This window comes from Lithobates pipiens, unplaced genomic scaffold, assembly GCF_037356315.1.
Source record: "Lithobates pipiens isolate NorthernLeopardFrog02 unplaced genomic scaffold, aLitPip1_a1.2 Scaffold_27, whole genome shotgun sequence".
Taxonomy (NCBI): Eukaryota; Metazoa; Chordata; class Amphibia; order Anura; family Ranidae; genus Lithobates; species Lithobates pipiens.
Genome location: NW_027507788.1, coordinates 35,250,013 through 35,268,068, shown reverse-complemented (window position 1 = coordinate 35,268,068; position 18,056 = coordinate 35,250,013). Strand labels below are relative to the sequence as shown.

General features: G+C 42.7%; 1 long non-coding RNA gene across 1 annotated transcript in view; it reads right to left on the bottom strand.

Moving 5' to 3' along the window:
- Positions 1 to 13,257: 13,257 nt before the first annotated feature.
- LOC143933766 (uncharacterized) overlaps positions 13,258 to 18,056 on the bottom strand; it is a 97,577-nt gene continuing 92,778 nt past the window's right edge. Inside the window, exon 4 of the long non-coding RNA XR_013263148.1 lies at positions 13,258 to 16,523. This is a non-coding gene — a long non-coding RNA (uncharacterized LOC143933766). The remainder of the gene's footprint in view (positions 16,524 to 18,056) is intronic.

Genomic DNA, 18,056 nt, shown 5'->3' with positions numbered 1-18,056 from the left:
ATAAAAAAATCTGCAAAATTAAGCATGTTCACTTTGCTGAAATAATTTTAAAAGATTCAGTAAACGTTTCTGGATAAATTTCCAGCATGTGCAGGAGGGAGTGTGTGAGAAGGCCAGGAGTATTCTGAGCTCTGACCACTAGATGGAGTGTGTGAGAAGACCAGGAGTATTCTGAGCTCTGACCACTAGATGGAGGAGTGTGTGAGAAGACCAGGAGTATTCTGAGCTCTGACCACTAGATGGAGGAGTGCGTGAGAAGACCAGGTGTGAGAGACGGCCAGGAGTGATTTCAGTCTCTGACCACTAGATGGAGTCAGCGAGAAGACGAGGAGTAATCTGCGCTATCATCAATCAACTTTGAGTATTTTTAATCATTATGCTCAAACCAATATATATATATATATATATATATATATATATATATATATATATATATCATTTATTTTTTTATTAATTCTTCAGGAAGGGGAGGAGGGGTTTTCCGCTAAGCACATCCTCCTGCCTGCATGCATGAGCTAAGGGCAGATGGATTCCAGGAAGTAAATGCTACATTAATCATCTGCCTTTACTCAAGATGCCTGTGGCCAGAGACACTAGAGGGTGTTTTCCAATGTGATTTCTCAGCATAATAAAGCATGGAGACATGGATGGGTGGGGAGTTTGATATATTACAAAATAAACTAAATAGGGTTTTTGGTTTGTAGCGCTCAGATGCAGTGTAGTTCCAAAGACCAAGTAGTGAGCTCAACCTCTCACCACTAGATGGCGTGAGAGAGAAGACCAAGAGTGATCTCAGCTGTTACCACTAGATGGAGTGTGTGAGAACATCATGATTGATATCCACTTCTCTATATATTATTATAAATGTCTTGTGCACATGCACTGACATATATGAATGTGTCGCGCTATGTATCGCAGAGTAACTAACTGCGATGCAACCTTCTAATATTATAAACTTATTATGAAAATATTCCTATCCCCATGAGGTGCTAATCAATAAGGTTACAAAACCATATATGAATATACATATAAATACAGGAAAATAAAATGAAATAAAAATAAAAATAAAAAATAAAAATAAGAATAAAAATAAAAAAATAAATAAAAATAAAAAAATCTAATAATATATAATCACGTGAAGTGCATATATATCCAGTGTCTGATGATATAAAGTCTATATATATATATCTAATATCCAATTTCCATTTTTCATTTGATCACATTGTGGGAAGGTGTGGGAAGTGTCAGCAGCTGTCACCATCTATAGAATTTAGGTGTTTAGTTTTAGTTTATAGCGGCGCACAAGGTTCCACCTATCTTTTGATCACCACTTCTCACCACCAGATAAAGTGAGATGGTAGGAGTAATTCAGCCTTTGACCACTAGAGGGACTATGTGAAAGGACAAGGAGCGATGTGAGCTCTGACCACCAGATGGCGTGTGCGAGAATCCTATCTCAGCCTCTGACCCTACTCTAATAAATATAGTATATGAAAACACTAGGCGTGATTTCAGCTTCTGACCACTAGATGGCGTGTATGAGAAGACCAGGTGTTATTTAAACTTCTGACCGCTAGATGGAGTGTGTGAGAAGACCGGGTGTGATGTGAGCTCTGACCACCAGATGGAGTGTGTGAGAAGACCAGGAGTGATGTGAGCTGTGAGCACTAGATGGAGTGTGTGAGAAGATCAGGTGTGATGTGAGCTCTGACCACTAGATGGAGTGTGTGAGAAGACAAGGAGTAATTTCAGCCTCTGATCACTAGATGGAGAGTGTGAGAAGACCAGGTGTGATGTGAGCTCTGACCACCAGATGGAGTGTGTGAGAAGACCAGGTGTGATGTGAGCTCTGACCACTAGATGGAGTGTGTGAGAAGATCAGGTGTGATGTGAGCTCAGACCACTGGATGGGGTGTGTGAGAAGACCAGGTGTGATGTGAGCTCTGACCACCAGATGGAGAGTGTGAGAAGACCAGGTGTGATGTGAGCTCTGACCACCAGATGGAGTGTGTGAGAAGACCAGGTGTGATGTAAGCTCTGACCACTGGATGGAGTGTGTGAGAAGACCAGGTGTTATTTCAGTCTCTGACCACCAGATGGAGTGTGTGTGAGAAGATCAGGTGTGATGTGAGCTCTGACCACCAGATGGAGTGTGTGAGAAGACCAGGAGTGATTTCAGGTCATTGCTTGTTCTTTCTGCAGTCATTATGGTTGTCATCCTGTTATATACATCAATATGATATAATCACATCCTGGACCTCTCCCATAGCTACAAAGGGGACTGGTGCCTGAAAGCAGAATGCAGGTACTATGCATGTTACCGACAAGTAGATTCAGTGTGTGAATGTTATCTGTAGGTTTAGAAACACTGAACGCAAATCATCAGAATCTTTAGATTGTAAGCTCTTATGCACAAGGCCCTTTTGTATATTATTGTATTGTTGCTGTATTGTTTCCCTTTATATTGGTAAAGCACTGCACAGACTGTTGGCGCTCTATAAATCCTGTATAATAATCATCAGAAGTCATTTCCCCCAAACTGCTTAGATTGCAAATAATGTGAATTTGCTGGGACCATACACCCGGGGGAAAGGTGCGCTAAATCTTGGCATACCGTTTACAGCGAGCGATCATCAGAGCATTCCATGTTCTCACGATGGACTCCGAGTCTTTTCCTCCCATTGTCCCGCCAGTGTATAGAACTTTCATGTACAACGTTTTTACCTTTTATAATAAAATACAAATGATTTTTCTAGACTAGAATTTTACTCGTTCAGATAAGAAACTACAAAAACGAACGTCGATTTTCCCCTATTGAACATTAGGATATTGAACAAACACTTTTTGGAAATTGAAAATTTTCGGACAAAATTCTTCAGTGTGCGGCCAGCTTTAACCACTTCAGCCCCAGAAGGATTTACCCCCTTAATGACCAGGCCATTTTTTTGTGATTCTGCACTGCGTTGCTTTAACTGACAATTGCGCGGTCATGTGACGTTGCACCCAATTGACGTCCTTTTTTTCCCCACAAATAGAGCTTTCTTTTGGTGGCATTTGATCACCTCTGCGGTTTTTATTTTTTGCGCTATAAACAAAAAAGTGCGATAATTTTGAAAAAAAAAAACAATATTTTTTACTTTCTGCCGTAATAAATATCCAAGAAAAAAAAAAGAATCAGTTTAGGCCGATATGCATTCTTTGGTAACAATTTTTTTTGCAATAAGCATATATTGATTGGTTTGTGCAAAAGTTATAGGCTCTACAAAATAGGGGATAGATTTATGGCATTTTTTAAATTTATTTTTACTAATAATGGCGGTGATCTGCAATTTTTATCGGGACTGCTACATTGCGACGGACAGATCGTACATTTTAGACACTTTTTTGGGACCAGTGACATTTATACAGCGATCAGAGCTAAAAATAGTCACTGATTACTGTATAAATGGCACTGGCAGGGAAGGGGTGCGATCAAGGGGTTAAGTGTTCCCTAGGGAGATGTTTCTAGTTGTGGGGGAGGGGGATGACTGGAGGAGGAGAGAGATCACTGTTCCTGATCACTAGGAACAGCAGATCTCTCTCTACTCCCCTGTCAGAACGGGGATCTGTCTGCTTACGTTGACAGATCCCCGTTCTGGCTCTTTGTGGAGCGAACGTGGGTGGCCGGCGGATGTTGCGCCCCCTATTGTTCTTAAAGCGGCCAACGTACACCTATGGCGATTCGTGCAGCTGTGCCAATCTGCCGCAGTATAATGACAGCGGAGGGTCAGCAAGAATAACTAAAGGCAAAACTTTATTTTTTTTAAAGTTTTGTATGGAGTGGAGAGGGATTAGAACCCTCGTCAATTTTATATTGCTGTCTGTGCCCCCCATTAGGGAGATTCACCCTCTCTATTTGTCCTTTTTACCATTATCATTAAAATAAAAGAAAATACCAGATTTTGGGTTGTCCCCAGAAAAGTAATAGAAGAGAAATCTTCCAATGGGGACACTAGTTCTGGTGACCTGGCGAGTCCCCAAGGAATTCCCTTAATTTGCAGGGATTTCCTCTCACTTCCTGTATTGGCTATGGGACAGGAAGTGATGGGGAATCTCCCCAATGGGACACAGATGGCAAAAATAAACCGGCAGGTGTCATAACCCTCACTGAGGCTAGGTTCACACTAGAGAGAGCTGCACGATTCTGGGAAAAATTTGAATCAAGTTTTTTTTTGCTTAGAATAAAGATCACGATTCTCTCACGATTCTCGTGGCCTAACATCATCTTTCACATTATACATAAAAATTGGGCTAACGTTTTTTTTTTTATTATTCATTAAAGTGTATTTTTTTCCCATTTGAAAGACCGCTGCGCAATACAGTGTGACATAAAATATTGCAACGACCACCATTTTATTCTCTAGGGTCTCTGCTAATAAAATATATTTAATGTTTGGTGGGTGAGCCATTTTCCAGCAAAAAAATAATGATTTTAACCGCTTAGCACAATCACGTACCTGTACGTGGCTCTTTAAGTGCCCAGCCATGGGTCGCGAGTCCCGGTCCTGGGCTCCGTGACCGTGGCCGCGGGACACCGGTGTCCGGCGATCAGGTCACAGAGCTGAAGAACGAGGAGAGGTCTGTGTAAACAATCCTCTCCCCGTGCTTCCTACTGAGCCTGTCACTGATCAGCTGTTCCCTGTTATAGGGAAAGACGATCAGTGATGTCACACGCCAAGCCACACCCCCTACAGTTAAAAAAAACACACTCACACTTAACTCCTACACTGTCCTCTAGTGGTTAACCCCTTTACTGCCAGTGACATTTTTACAGGAATCAGTGCATTTTTAATTGCACTGATTGCTGTATTAATGCCAATGGTCCCAAAAATGTGTCAGAATTGTCCGAAGTGTCCGCCATAATGTCACAGTCACAATAAAAATCGCTGATCGCTTTTACTAGTAAAAAAAAATTATTAATAAAAATGCCATAAAACTATCCCCTATTTTGTAGACGCTATAACTTTTGCGCAAACCAATCAATAAACGCTATTGTAGAAGAATACGTATCGGCCTAAACTGAGGAAAAATTTTTGGGGGATATTTAGTATAGCAAAATGTAAAAAATAATGCGTTTTTTTCAAAATTGTTGCTCTTTTTTTGTTTATAGCGCAAAAAATAAAAACCACAGAGGTGATCAAATACAACCAAAAGAAAGCTCTATTTGTGGGAAAAAAAGGACGCCAATTTTGTTTCGGAGCCACGTCGCATGACCACGCAATTGTCAGTTAAAGCGACACAGTGCCGAATCGCAAAAAGGAGCCTGGTCCTTTAGCTGGAAAATGGCTTACCTGTAGGTAAAAGAAATATCTCCTAAACCTGTATGGTATAGGGGATTCTCTGCTAAAAGCCCGGCAGATGCCGGACTTTGCGGCTCCGGCCACTCACAGTGCCGGAGCCGCAATACTCAGAAGACACGCTGAGGCAACATGTCCCCTCCCTCGGCGTGGACCAGGTGAGTTACCAACGCCTCGTTCTAAGGTGAGTATTTCATAATGAGCTAGTATGAGGTGCATACTAGCTCATCAATTATTGACAATTAATGTGCTGATCTTAATAAATCTCCCATTACCCAGAATTCCATATAATGAGAAGAACATTGGAGCGATGAAACTTACGCAGCACATTGATCCGTCTGACTTCCTTATCGAATGTTTGTAGATATGCATTTATCTTGCTTAGCTGCGCATAGGCTACGGTGGAAAGAAATACGGACGTTAGTTGCAGAACGAGGGGACAGTTGTCACCAGAACAGGTGTCCCCATTGGAAGATTTTGGATTCCCTAACACTTCCTGTCTCGGTAACAACGGTTACAGGATAATTAGAAAGGGGGATTCTACCTAAAATGTTTTTATTTTATCTTTTTTGTGTTCCATTTTGGTGATTTCTCTTCATTTCCTGTCCTGGAGACACAGCAGGAAGTAAGAGGAGATCTCTCCAAAATAAGGGGACAGTTGTCATTAGAAAAGGTGCCCCCATTGGAAGATTTCCCCTCAGGTCCTGTTCTTGTAACAATTCAAATATTACAATTTTCCATCACTTTTCTGTCCCATTGACACCACATCAAGAAATGAGAGGGGATTCCTCCTAAGTGTGGGGTCAGTTGTCACCAGAACAGGTGTCTCCATTGAAATATGTCCTCAAATCCTGTTCTATTGACTATATTTAGATTTCCCATCACTTCCTGTCCCGGTGACAACAGAGAATCTCCCTAGTGGGGACACAGATATACAGTATCTAACAAAAGTATGTACACCCCTCGCATTTATGTAAATATTTTCTTCTTTCTTTTCATGTGACAACACTGAAGAAATGATGCTTTGCTACAATGTAAAGTAGTGAGTGTACAGCTTGTATAACATTGTGAATTTGCTGTCTCCTCAAAATAACTCAACACACAGCCATTAATGTCTAAACCGCTGGCAACAAAAGTGAGTACACCCCTAAGGGAAAATGTCCAAATTGGGCCCAAAGTGTCAATATTTTGTGTGGCCACCATTATTTTCCAGCACTGCCTTAACCCTCTTGGGCATGGAGTTCACCAGAGCTTCACAGGTTGCCACTGGAGTCCTCTTCCACTCCTCCATGACAACATCACAGAGCTGGTGGATGACCTTGCACTCCTCCACCTTCCCTTTGAGGATGTCCCACAGATGCTCAATAGGGTTTAGGTCTGGAGACATGCTTGGCCAATCCATCACCGTTACCCTCAGCTTCTTTAGCAAGGTAGGAGATCATGCTCTGCTTCATCATGTCATAGTACATGGTGGCATTCATGGTTCCCTCAATGATCTGTAGCTCCCCAGTCACCGGCAGCACTCATGCAGCCCCAGACCATGACACTTCCACCACCATGCTTGACTGTAGGCAAGACACACTTGTCTTTGTACTCCTCACCTGGTTGCCGCCACACACACTTGACACCATCTGAACCAAATACGTTTATCTTGGTCTCATCAGACCACAGGACATGGTTCCAGTAATCCATGTCCTTAGTCTGCTTGTCTTCAGCAAACTGCAGGCTTTCTTGTGCATCATCCTTAGAAGAGGCTTCCTTCTGGGATGACATCCATGCAGACCAATTTGATGCAGTGTGTGGCGTATGGTCTGAGTACTGACAGGCTGAAACCCCCCCCCCCCCCATCTCTTCAACCTCTGTAGCAATGCTGGCAGCACTCATACGTCTACTTTCCCAAAGACAACCTCTGGATATGACGCTGAGCATGTGCACTTAACTTCTTTGGCTGATCATGGCAAGGCCTGTTCTGAGTGGAACCTGTCCTGTTATACAGCTGTATGGTCTTGGTCACTGTGCTGCAACTCAGTTTCAGGGTCTTGGCAATCTTCTTATAGCCTAGGCCAGGGGTGCCCAACCTTTTGAACCGGTCGCGGGCCACAATGAGCAGAGCAGGCGGATGATAGGTCCGTGCAGAGCGGACACAGCCCACTCTACTCTATGGGTCCTCCGATCAGCCCTGACGGAAGGGGATTGATCCCCTTTCGCTTTTTTGTTTTTTTAGCGAATCAGATTGGAGGTAAGCGGGTATAAAAGGACACAAATCTGTTTATATCTGCCATTTCATAGAGGTGAAGGGAGGGTTCCGATTGAGTTGTACTGATTGTGTGAAAGGGGCCTTTCACACTAATGCAGCAGTGCACCTGTGTCTTTCCTGCCGGTTAGCTACACTTTGCCATAGACTTCTATTATATGCTGCAGGTGTGGGACACTTTCTGAAAGCTCATCAAAGGTAATAACAGAAGTCTATGCCTCAGTGCAGGTAACCTGAAGGTGCACTGTACCTGCGGATCAGTTTGAAAGCAGCCCAGTAACCACCGCGCAGATATGCCCATTTATACACTGCAATTTTAGTAATAAACTGACCTTTAATAACAGTCTTCCATTCAAGTATCGCCTGCTGTTGGTGTCCCCAGCAGAGTGCATTTGGTATCACCCCGCCTGTGGCAGGAGATGGCGCTATACAGGAAGCATCAGCTTATACAGCTCTGCTCCACAGCCGCTTGCATTGCCGGCTTCATTAACAACACAGATGCTCTGTGATGGCGGGTCTGCAACCCATGATCTGGGCTTGCCAATCCGCCATCCCACAGAAGGAGGTCGCAGGCCACATCAGAGGGCTCCACGGGCCACATTTGGTCCCCGGGCCACTGGTTGGGCACCCCTGGCCTAGACCATCTTTATGTAGAATGGCAATTCTTTTTTTTCAGATCCTCAGAGACTTCTTTGCCATGAGGTGCCATGTTGAACTTGTAACACTAACGAGGCACATGACACCAGGATAACACCCAAAAAATATTTATAAAATATGTGAGGGGTGTACTCACTTTTGTGGGATACTGTATATAACCTGGCAGAAGTTCAGGCTTCACCTCTTAGCCCCCGTACACACAGTTGGACATTCCGACAACAAAATCCGTTGGATTTTTTCAGACGGATTTTGTCCGAAACTTGTCTTGCATACACACGGTCGGACAAAGTTATCAAAAAAATCCGATCGTTCGGAACGTGATGACGTTCGTTCGTTGCGACGGGACTACGTTGCGGCTAGTAGCCAATAGCTTTGGTCTCGTAATTTGATCTGAGCATGCGTGGCACTTTGTCCGATCGGAATTCTCTACAAACGATCGGAAAAAGTCTGATCGGATTTTGTTGTCGGAAGATTTGGGGTCCTGCTCTCTAATTTGTTCCGGCGGAAATTCAGACGGAAAACGTCCGATAGAGAAAACACACGATCGGATTTTCCGACAATATAATCCGATCTGACCTTTTCCGTCTGAATTTCCGACCTGAGTGTAGCCATAGCAACCAATCAAATTTCAGTTCTCATGTTAGTAAACAATATCTGATTGGCTACTATGGGCAATGCCTCCATGTTTTGTAAACAGTACAGGTAAAAAAAGACTAAGCGTATCCATAGCAACCAATCAGATTTAAGGCTCTTATGTTAGTAAACAATAGCTGGTTGGTTGCTAAGGGCAACGGCTCCATGTTTTGTAAACACTACAGGGAAAAACACTGAGTGTAGCCATGGCAACCAATCAGATTTCACCTATGTTAGTAAACAATATCTAATTGGTTGCTAGGGGCAACGCTTCCATGTTTTGAACTGAGAGGCCCTATACAGGGCAGCTAATGTATGATGAAGATGTCAGCGTACGTATGGTGCCGTTGTCCAAAGGCTGGAACCCTCTATTGAGTGCCTCCTTGCACTTCTCCAGATCCTCCGTTTTGTTGGCATCTTGGAGGTATTGGCAGAGGCCTTGTAGCTCCTGGGTGGTGGCGATGCAGGTGTAGCAGCCATGGCGGAGGCCCCAGCACAGAAGAACGGTACAGAGGAAGAGGAGGTAGGAGAATTGAGACTGCCAGGGGGCATAATGGCCGAGCGCCATCTTCTGTGAGGGCGCCCCCTGCTGAGACAACAGAGGATCTGTTCACCCAGGGGCCCCTATTAATTATAAGGAGATGTATTGGATGGTCCTAGGGTGCAATGCGTCCGGTCAGTGCTGCTAAGGAGCCAGGAGAGCAGTTATAGTGGTCACATGACGTGCGACCTCCAGTCACAGAAGAGGGGAGGAGCCAACAGTCAATTTTGGTTGCCTAAATGCCTGTTCAATGATTGGAGGAAGCGGTGCATGTGATCTGTATGGCTACCCATCCATGGCTGTCTATGGAACAGTTCCTAGCGGGAGTACCCCACCCCCTTTCCATAGTGGGATGATGGTGGTCCAGCTTTTTCAATTGTACCGGCTCCTCTCCTGGACTGAAATAGCTTACTCTGATTTCACTGCACACTGTGAGCTTCTCACAGTGTGCATTAGAAGATGCAGCAAGTCAGATAGCCTCATTTTCTGAGTGGAGGATGACCAGCATCAACTAGCCCTCTCCTCCCTAGCCTTATTGTCCCTGTGTGTATGGTGCAGTGAACTTGGTGCCAGTAAAACTCAAAGTGGGACACCAACATAGTGAGAATTACGGCATCCATGGGCTGCCACTCCAGGGGCACATACACCACGGGCTTCTTTCAGGGCCCGGTAAGACCAGTGCAGCTCCATCCCTACCAGGGGATAACCCTCCCGGCCCTCCGTTTGTTGAACAGTCTGGTTTCGGTTCCCACTAATACTAACCTTCCAGGTTACCATCACACCAGTGAATTTGCATAGCCACCACCACCCCAATCTACCTCCATGAGTGTTAAATTGCCCTAGGACTCCGTTCCCACGTCACGAATTGGAATCGCGACGAGATTCCAAATCACGTGGCAAAAGCTGCACAACATGCGTTTCGAGGTGCCCTCATCCTTTAAAACGCAATGCGATTTTGCCACGATAGCCAAACAACGGGATCAGGGGACGATCACAGCAAACCACGCTTTTAAAAAGTCATGTGAAGCTCATCACCTGAAAAGGAGCAAACATTCATAGGGCGAAACGCCAATTTGTAAATGAGCCCCCAACAGTTTGGTTCTGATCCTCTCACTCTGAGCGCTTCTTCTGGGTTCAACGTTCTTCCTCTTCCGCTATTGGGCTGATGATGATGTCACTAATTATGATGATTGCTGATGACGTCACTGATGATTACTGATGATGTCACTGATGATGATTACTGATGATGTAACTCCTGCGAATGCTGAACTCGCATCGTCCCAACACCACACTCCATTCTGGAATGCTGAAACTGGGCCTCAAGCGTACAGCATATTGCAGTGTCTTTTTATTTTATTTTGCATTTATATTATATATTTATTTTATATATATATATATATATATATATATATATATATATATATATATATATATATATATATTGCAGAGTCTTTTTTTGATAGGAGAGAGGCAAACATTTGTCTGCTAAAAAAAATAGACAATTTTGTGGTAAAAATAAACTTTTCTTGGTATGATCCCTGTTTTTTTCTACATGCTCTGGGAATCCTTTGTCCTGGGTGGGTGGACCCTTGCTGAATATTTGTTTGTAAACAAAGATTTTATGTAAATACTTAAAAGAAAAACAGGAGTGAGGCTACATCCACAGGCCCCATTCACATATGGACGCTTTGGAATTGCGGACCAAATTTAGTCCCCGGGCTTCTTTGGAGCGACAATCACGCATTAGGGCAGCACATTCAAATGAACGGGCTGCCCTATGCGTGACACACTTTTCTGTGTAGTGTGAATGTGGCCTTGGGGTCAGTATCATGTTATATGGTGTAGTGCGTTTTTGAAAAGTAGAGCATGCACTATTTTTGGTGCAATACAGTGATTTCAGGCCATTTGAATGAATGGGCATAAAATCGCACTGCACTGAATCAGCGATCCTGTGCGATTCAGGTGTGAACTGGCTCCTAGAGTTTTGTGAATGTGCACAAAATGGCACCCCTGCCCACTAATGTAAGGATATCCTTCTCCCACAATCCACCAATGTAAGGGTATTCTTCTTCCACTGTTCACTATTCTAAGCAGATCCTTCTCCCAATGTCCACTAGCCTAGGGGGATTCTTCTCCTACTGTCCACCAATGTAAGGAGATCCTTTTCCTACTGTCCACTCTTCTAAGGGGATCCTTCTCCCACTCTCCACCAATGTAAGGAGATCCTTCTCCCACTCTCCACCAATGTAAAATGTTTACTAATCTAAAGGGATCCTCCTCCCACTGTCCACCCATGTAAGGAGCTCCTTCTCCTACAATCTACCAATGTAAGGGGATTTTTCTTCCACTGTTCACTATTCTAAGCAGATCCTTCTCCCAGTGTCCACTAATCTACGGGGTTTCTTCTGTCCACCAATGTAAGGAGATACTTTTCCTACTGTTCGCTCATCTAAGGGGATTCGTCTCCAACTGTCCACCAATGTAAGGAGTTCCTTTTCCTACCGTCCACTCATCTAAGGGGCTCTATTTCCTACTGTTCACTCATATAAGAGGATCCTTCTTCTACTGTCCACTAATCCAAGATGATCCATATCTCACTGTCCACTAATGTAAGGAGATCCTTCTCCTATTGTCCACTAATCTAAGGGGATACATCTCCCAGTGTCCACCAGTGTAAGGGGGACCTTCACCCCTGTCCACTTATGTAAGGGAATCATTTGCCTATTGTCCACTAATGTAGGGGACCATTCTCCAATGTTGAGTCCTATAAGGGTAGCCTTCTCCCCCACTGTACACCAGTGTAGGGGGGCCCTTCTACCACTGCCCTCAAATGTTAGGGGATCCTTCTCCCCTGTTCACCAATATAAGGGGGTCTTTCACTGTCAACTAATATAAAGGGATCCTTTTCCCACTGTCCACCAATATAAAGGGATCCTTCTACCACTGTCCACCAACATAAGGGAGTCCTTCTCCACTGTCCACCAATATGAGGGTCATAAAGCGGAACTTTACCTATTGCAACTTGATAAAAATAATGTTCTTTAGCAAGGAACATACATTCCACATGAATAATTATGCTACCAAATTTTGTTTGTGCTGTGAACTTCCTCCAGTATTGCTTCTGTTTTTTTCTTGCTGGAGCCACCATTTTGCTGAAGCCCAAAACCCCTGAACAGTAGTAAATCATAAAGCGGAACTAAACCCATCGATTTAAGGTTTTCAAAAAAACATTCCTGGAATGCTGGGATTGCTCTCACATTTGCTGTGTCCTCAACCAAACTGACAAACCATCAAATGGCTAGTGTCATAACTGATCACATGTGCAGCACTATGACAGTTGCAGATCAAACAGAAGCAGCTTTCCTGGCTGTAAAAGGAGAGTTTAAGTCCACTTTAGAGCTGTCAGCAGATCAGCCTCTACAAATTCAGCAGTGCCTAAAAATGGAGAGCAACTGAGCATGTGCAGAGCAGGGTGAGACAGTGTGTTGATGGATTTTATACAGTATGGATGCTTATTTTTATGTTTTATATATCAATACCTGCAAAAGGGGCCAGCCTGAAATGATCTAGCAGGACTTCATTTTTCAGACTAAAGTACCACTTTAACCACAAATGTGAGCGAACCCTACTATTATCTTTTTCTGTCTGTATTTGTTTTCTGACCATTATTTCAAGGGTTCCCCAAATTTAAAAGGGTCGAGAGAGGATAACTTAGTGAATTGAGCCGATTGCTTGTTTTTTTTAACATTTTATTATATTTTTCTATTTTTTTAATGCTCCTCAATGCATTTTCCTCACAACAGAAGAGGGAAGAGAGTATAACGCACACACAAGCACTCGTTGAATGACATGGCTTTATTTTCTGTATACTTTATTGAAGAATAACCGATAATAAAAAAAAAAAATCCTGTATAGCATTTCTACTTGTTTTTCTAAGGTCAATAACATGCAAGAAAATGAACAAAGTTGACCATGCATCTACTACATTATGAACTGCATTCATAACAGATAATAGGTGAGTGAAGAAGGTATCCATTTGATAGCATGATAGTAGATAATTTCAGTAGGCGGGGTACATGAATGTTGGGTAGGGGCTGTAGGAGGTCTAAGGAACTAGAATTATAGTTTTAAAGGACGAGCCATGCAAGTCTCCAAGTTAGGCAACATTGAGACTTGCCTTCCAGGTCCTCAAGAATCTCTTAAGGATCTAGAGGTTTTGTTTTAAAGGACGGACTATGTAAGTCTCCTGAGTAGGCAACATTGAGACTTGGCATTTGGGTCCTCGAGAATTTCCTAAGGATCTAGAGGTATAGTTTTAAAGGACGGACCATGCAAGTCTCCTTGGTAGGCAACTTTGAGATATGGTTTCCAAGTCCTCAAGAATTTTTTTAAGGATCGTAAAGTACAGTTTTAAAGGACGGACCATCAGGGCCGTTTTTAAGGCAGGACAAAAGGGGCAGCTGCCCTGGGCCCTGTCATTGCTGTGGGGCCCAAAACAGCTGCCTCATACTTGCCAACTATCCTGGTTTAATTTTCCTCATCCCTTGAGGTTTTAGTCCTGTGCTGTGTCCCAGCATCTCAGTGTGAAGTGCTGCTACTAATGCTGCCCTATTGTGTACAGATGACTCACCTGCAGACCCTGTGTTTACATGTAAATTACCGGCATTCATATGTAATAGCGGTGTATATCATGCCCCCCTGACGTCATATCCACTGTAATCCCTAGTAACCAATCAACAAGCAGAAATCATGTGCTGCAACCTCTAGCAACTAATCAGTGAGCCGTAATGTGTGTTGTAACCTCTAACAACCAGTCAGTGAGCAGTATTGATACACTGTAACCTCTGGAAACCAATCACAATAGCTGCCTGATCTGGTTCAGTAAACTGATTTTGTGTCTAGTTGCTATTTATTGTATGTCTCGGAGCAGGTGGAGAGAAAAACTGCATGGGGGGGCCCCCAAGAAATGTTTTTCCCGGGGTCCAATCCATATTAAAGACGGCCCTGCGGACCATGCAAGTCTCCAGGCTAGGAAACATAGAGACTTGGCGTCTGGGTCCTCAAGTATTTCTTAAGGATCTACAGGTATAGTTTTAAAGGACTAACTATGCAAGTCTCCTGGGTAGGTAACTTTAAGATATGGCATCCGGGTCCTCAAGAATTTCTTAAGGATCTAAAGTTATAGTTTTAAAGGACACACTATGCAAGTCAACTGGGTAGACAACATTAAGACTTGGCATCCGGGTCCTTGAGAATGTCTTAAGGAGCTAAAGGTATAACTTTAAAGCATGGACCATGCAAGTCTCCTGGGTAAGCGACGTTGAGACATGGCATCTATGTCTTCAAGGATTTCTTAAGGATCTAGAGGTATAGTTTTAAAGGACAGACCATGCAAGTCTCCAGGGTAGGCAATATCGAGACTTGGTGTCCGGGTCCTCAAGAATTTCTTAAGGATCTAGAGGTATATTTTTAAAGGACAGGCCATGCAAGTCTCCTGGGTAGGCAGCATTGAGACTTGGCGTCCGGATCCTCAGGAATTTCCTAAGGATCTAAAGCTTTCACTTTAAAGGACGGACCATGCAAGTCTCCTGGGTAGGCAGCATTGAGACTTGGCGTCCGGGTCCTCAGGAATTTCCTAAGGATCTAAAGCTTTCACTTTAAAGGACGGACCATGCAAGTCTCCTGGGTAGGCAGCATTGAGACTTGGCGTCCGGGTCCTCAGGAATTTCCTAAGGATCTAAAGCTTTCACTTTAAAGGACGGACCATGCAAGTCTCCTGAGTTGGCAGCATGGTGTCCAGGTCATCAAGAATTACTTCAGAGTATCATTTATCATTGCTAATTTGAATTGATTATTGTACCATTAATGCATCCTCATCAAGCAACCTTACCCATTAAACTGTAATTATATGCTATGTTTACTATTGATCTATGAAAGTGTCCAGAGCCAGACAAATCTCTGGAGCCATATAGACAAAGTGTTAATAAATCTACAGCAGGTGATTAAAGGGCAAGTACACCCAAACATGATATTTCAATTTTTTTGGTAGCTTCTGGAAAGTTAGACCACCTGTCAGTTTAATTTATTTTTGGGGACTTTATTGGTGAGATCTCTGTGCCGAGTTTCTGGGTCTTCACAGTTGCTGTGGCCATTATGGAATCTTCTCTTCTCCCTGTTAAATTTTTTTTTAAGTATTTTATATTATAGAGAATGAAACAGAAGGAGCTGGGATACACAAAGGTGAATGAGAAAAGCCAAAACTGGCACAGGGACAGAGTAGGATACATCAATAGCAAAATCTCCCTGCCAGACTCCATCTAATAAATACATTTAAAAAAAACATAAAAACTAAAAATATAAATAGTAGAAACTAAACTACAATAACAATAAAACATATAAACAATAAAAACAATAAAAAAAAAAAATCTAAACATAACTTTTGAAAGGGCTAACCCTTTAAAGCAGCCCTCAAGCTGCAGATTTAGTTAAAAATTTTGAAAAAGTCTACATAAAAATATATGAAAAAGGTGCTAAAACCTGGCCTATAATACCTGTTTCTAGACCAATTGTGAGACGTTGGTCATTTGTTTTCTCCCTAAATGGACTGGAATTATAGCTAGCCAATCGAAAGGTCTGATCTGCCTGATCTGCTCACATGGCCAGCTGCTGCAAATGATGGCAGAACAAGATTTTTCAGCATTTTCCTCAACATTTTCATTCCAAATTTTTGCTGTATTTTTAAAAATAGTCCCAGAGATTTGAACTATGTTTTTTATTTAGGTGTAAAAGTGGAGGTTTACCTCGATATAAGACATTGGAGAATAAAATGATTATGATACTACGGCATAATTTCAACGAATCCAAACATTAATGGTTAATCCATAGATTTTTCCTTGTGCAGTTCCCATGGCTGAGCAGTGCCATCTAGGTGGTTTTTATTCTCTGTCCAATGCTGTAGTGAATACGGGCCACTCGGCTCCTCAGAACCTCACCTGTGACATTTTTTTCTCACAGGTTAAGGGTCTCAGGGACAGAGGGACATGCTGACATCACGGGCTGGTGAGAAGACCCTTACCTGCATACTTGGACATCCTTAAGCAACCTGAAGGAGAAGAACGAGAGTGGTTAAAGTTGTGTAAGGTCAGATAAAAATACCATAATGTGCTAAATTATACTGGTAGAATCAATCAGATGTAATCATAATACTGAAGCATCATTAACCCTAAGCGCATTTTCTGGCAAGTTAAATAATTTTACAACATATGGCTACCTCTTTGTAGACACTTGTCCATTACATCAACCTCTATGGCCAAAAGAATGTGCCTTCCTCTCCAAATAATTGCCCTCTGGCATTTTTAGTGAAGGTTACTGGTTATTCTACATTATACAACTGTTCAAACCTTGTGGTAATAGTTTGGTAAAGGCCCTTTTCTGTTCCAGCATGATTGTGTTCCTGTGTACAAAACCAGCTCCAATAAGACATGGTTTGATGAGTCTGGTGTGGTGGAAAATGAGAGCCCTGACCTCAGCCCTACTGAACATTTCTGAGATGATTCAGAATGAGCCAGATCTTTTCATCCAAAATCTCCATTAAGACATGGTTTGATGAGTTTGGTATGAAGGAACTTGAGTGGACTGCTCAGAGCCCTGATCTCAACCCTACTGAACACCACTGGAATGATTTGGAATGAGCCAGGTCTTCTCGGCCAACACATCCGAAATGATATGGTTTGATGAGCTTGGTGATCCTGCTTTTTGGTTCCTGTCCACCTATTCATTATCATTTCTATCTCTCTCATACACATGACTCCATCAGTAGTGTGGAAGACCTTGTGTGGCACTCACAGATCTTTGACCTCAACCCTACTGAACAATAAATAAATTGGAAAGCAGATAATGATCCTGATCGTCTCATCCATCATCCATGCCTAACCTCACAAATGTTCTTTTTGGCAGAATGGACACACATTCCCACAGACACACTATAAAATCTTGTGGAGAACCTTCCCAGAGGAGTGGTGATGTTTTTGACCTTTTAATAACCATAGATTTGGAATGGGATGTCCCATAAGTTCGTATAGACATGATGGTCAGGTCTCCAGAACCTTTGGACCATAGTAATTATTTATTGGTCAGGTCTCCAGAACTTTTTGCCCATGGTAATTTATTGGTCAGGTCTCCACAACCTTTTGGCCATAGAAATGTATTGGCACAGTTTGCCACATCATACTTTGCTATTGTTTTTGTTCAAAATGCAGGACCTTCTTTGAGCATTATAGACAAAATATAGGCCAGTACAACAGTTGGGCACACATGACCCAGTATTTAAAAGCCAAGCAAGAGTCTTGACCATTGGTTGCAAAGTTTAGGCCATATAGTTAACCAAAGGAGAGGAGATTTCCCAATGCTCTTCCCTAGCATATGCCTCCAGACCTCTTTCCAACCTTTCTTGAAAAATTTTCCCATAAATGACCACTGGTTATAAATAAATTGAAAAGAATCTCAGCTGTTGCCACAGAGAACTTTAAAAGAACATTTTGCTCTATCTATATATGACTATTTTAACACAGTTTGGGTAAAATTTCAGTAAGGTCTTTTTTTTTTAATTCACGTGAATAAATAAATACTGATTAGC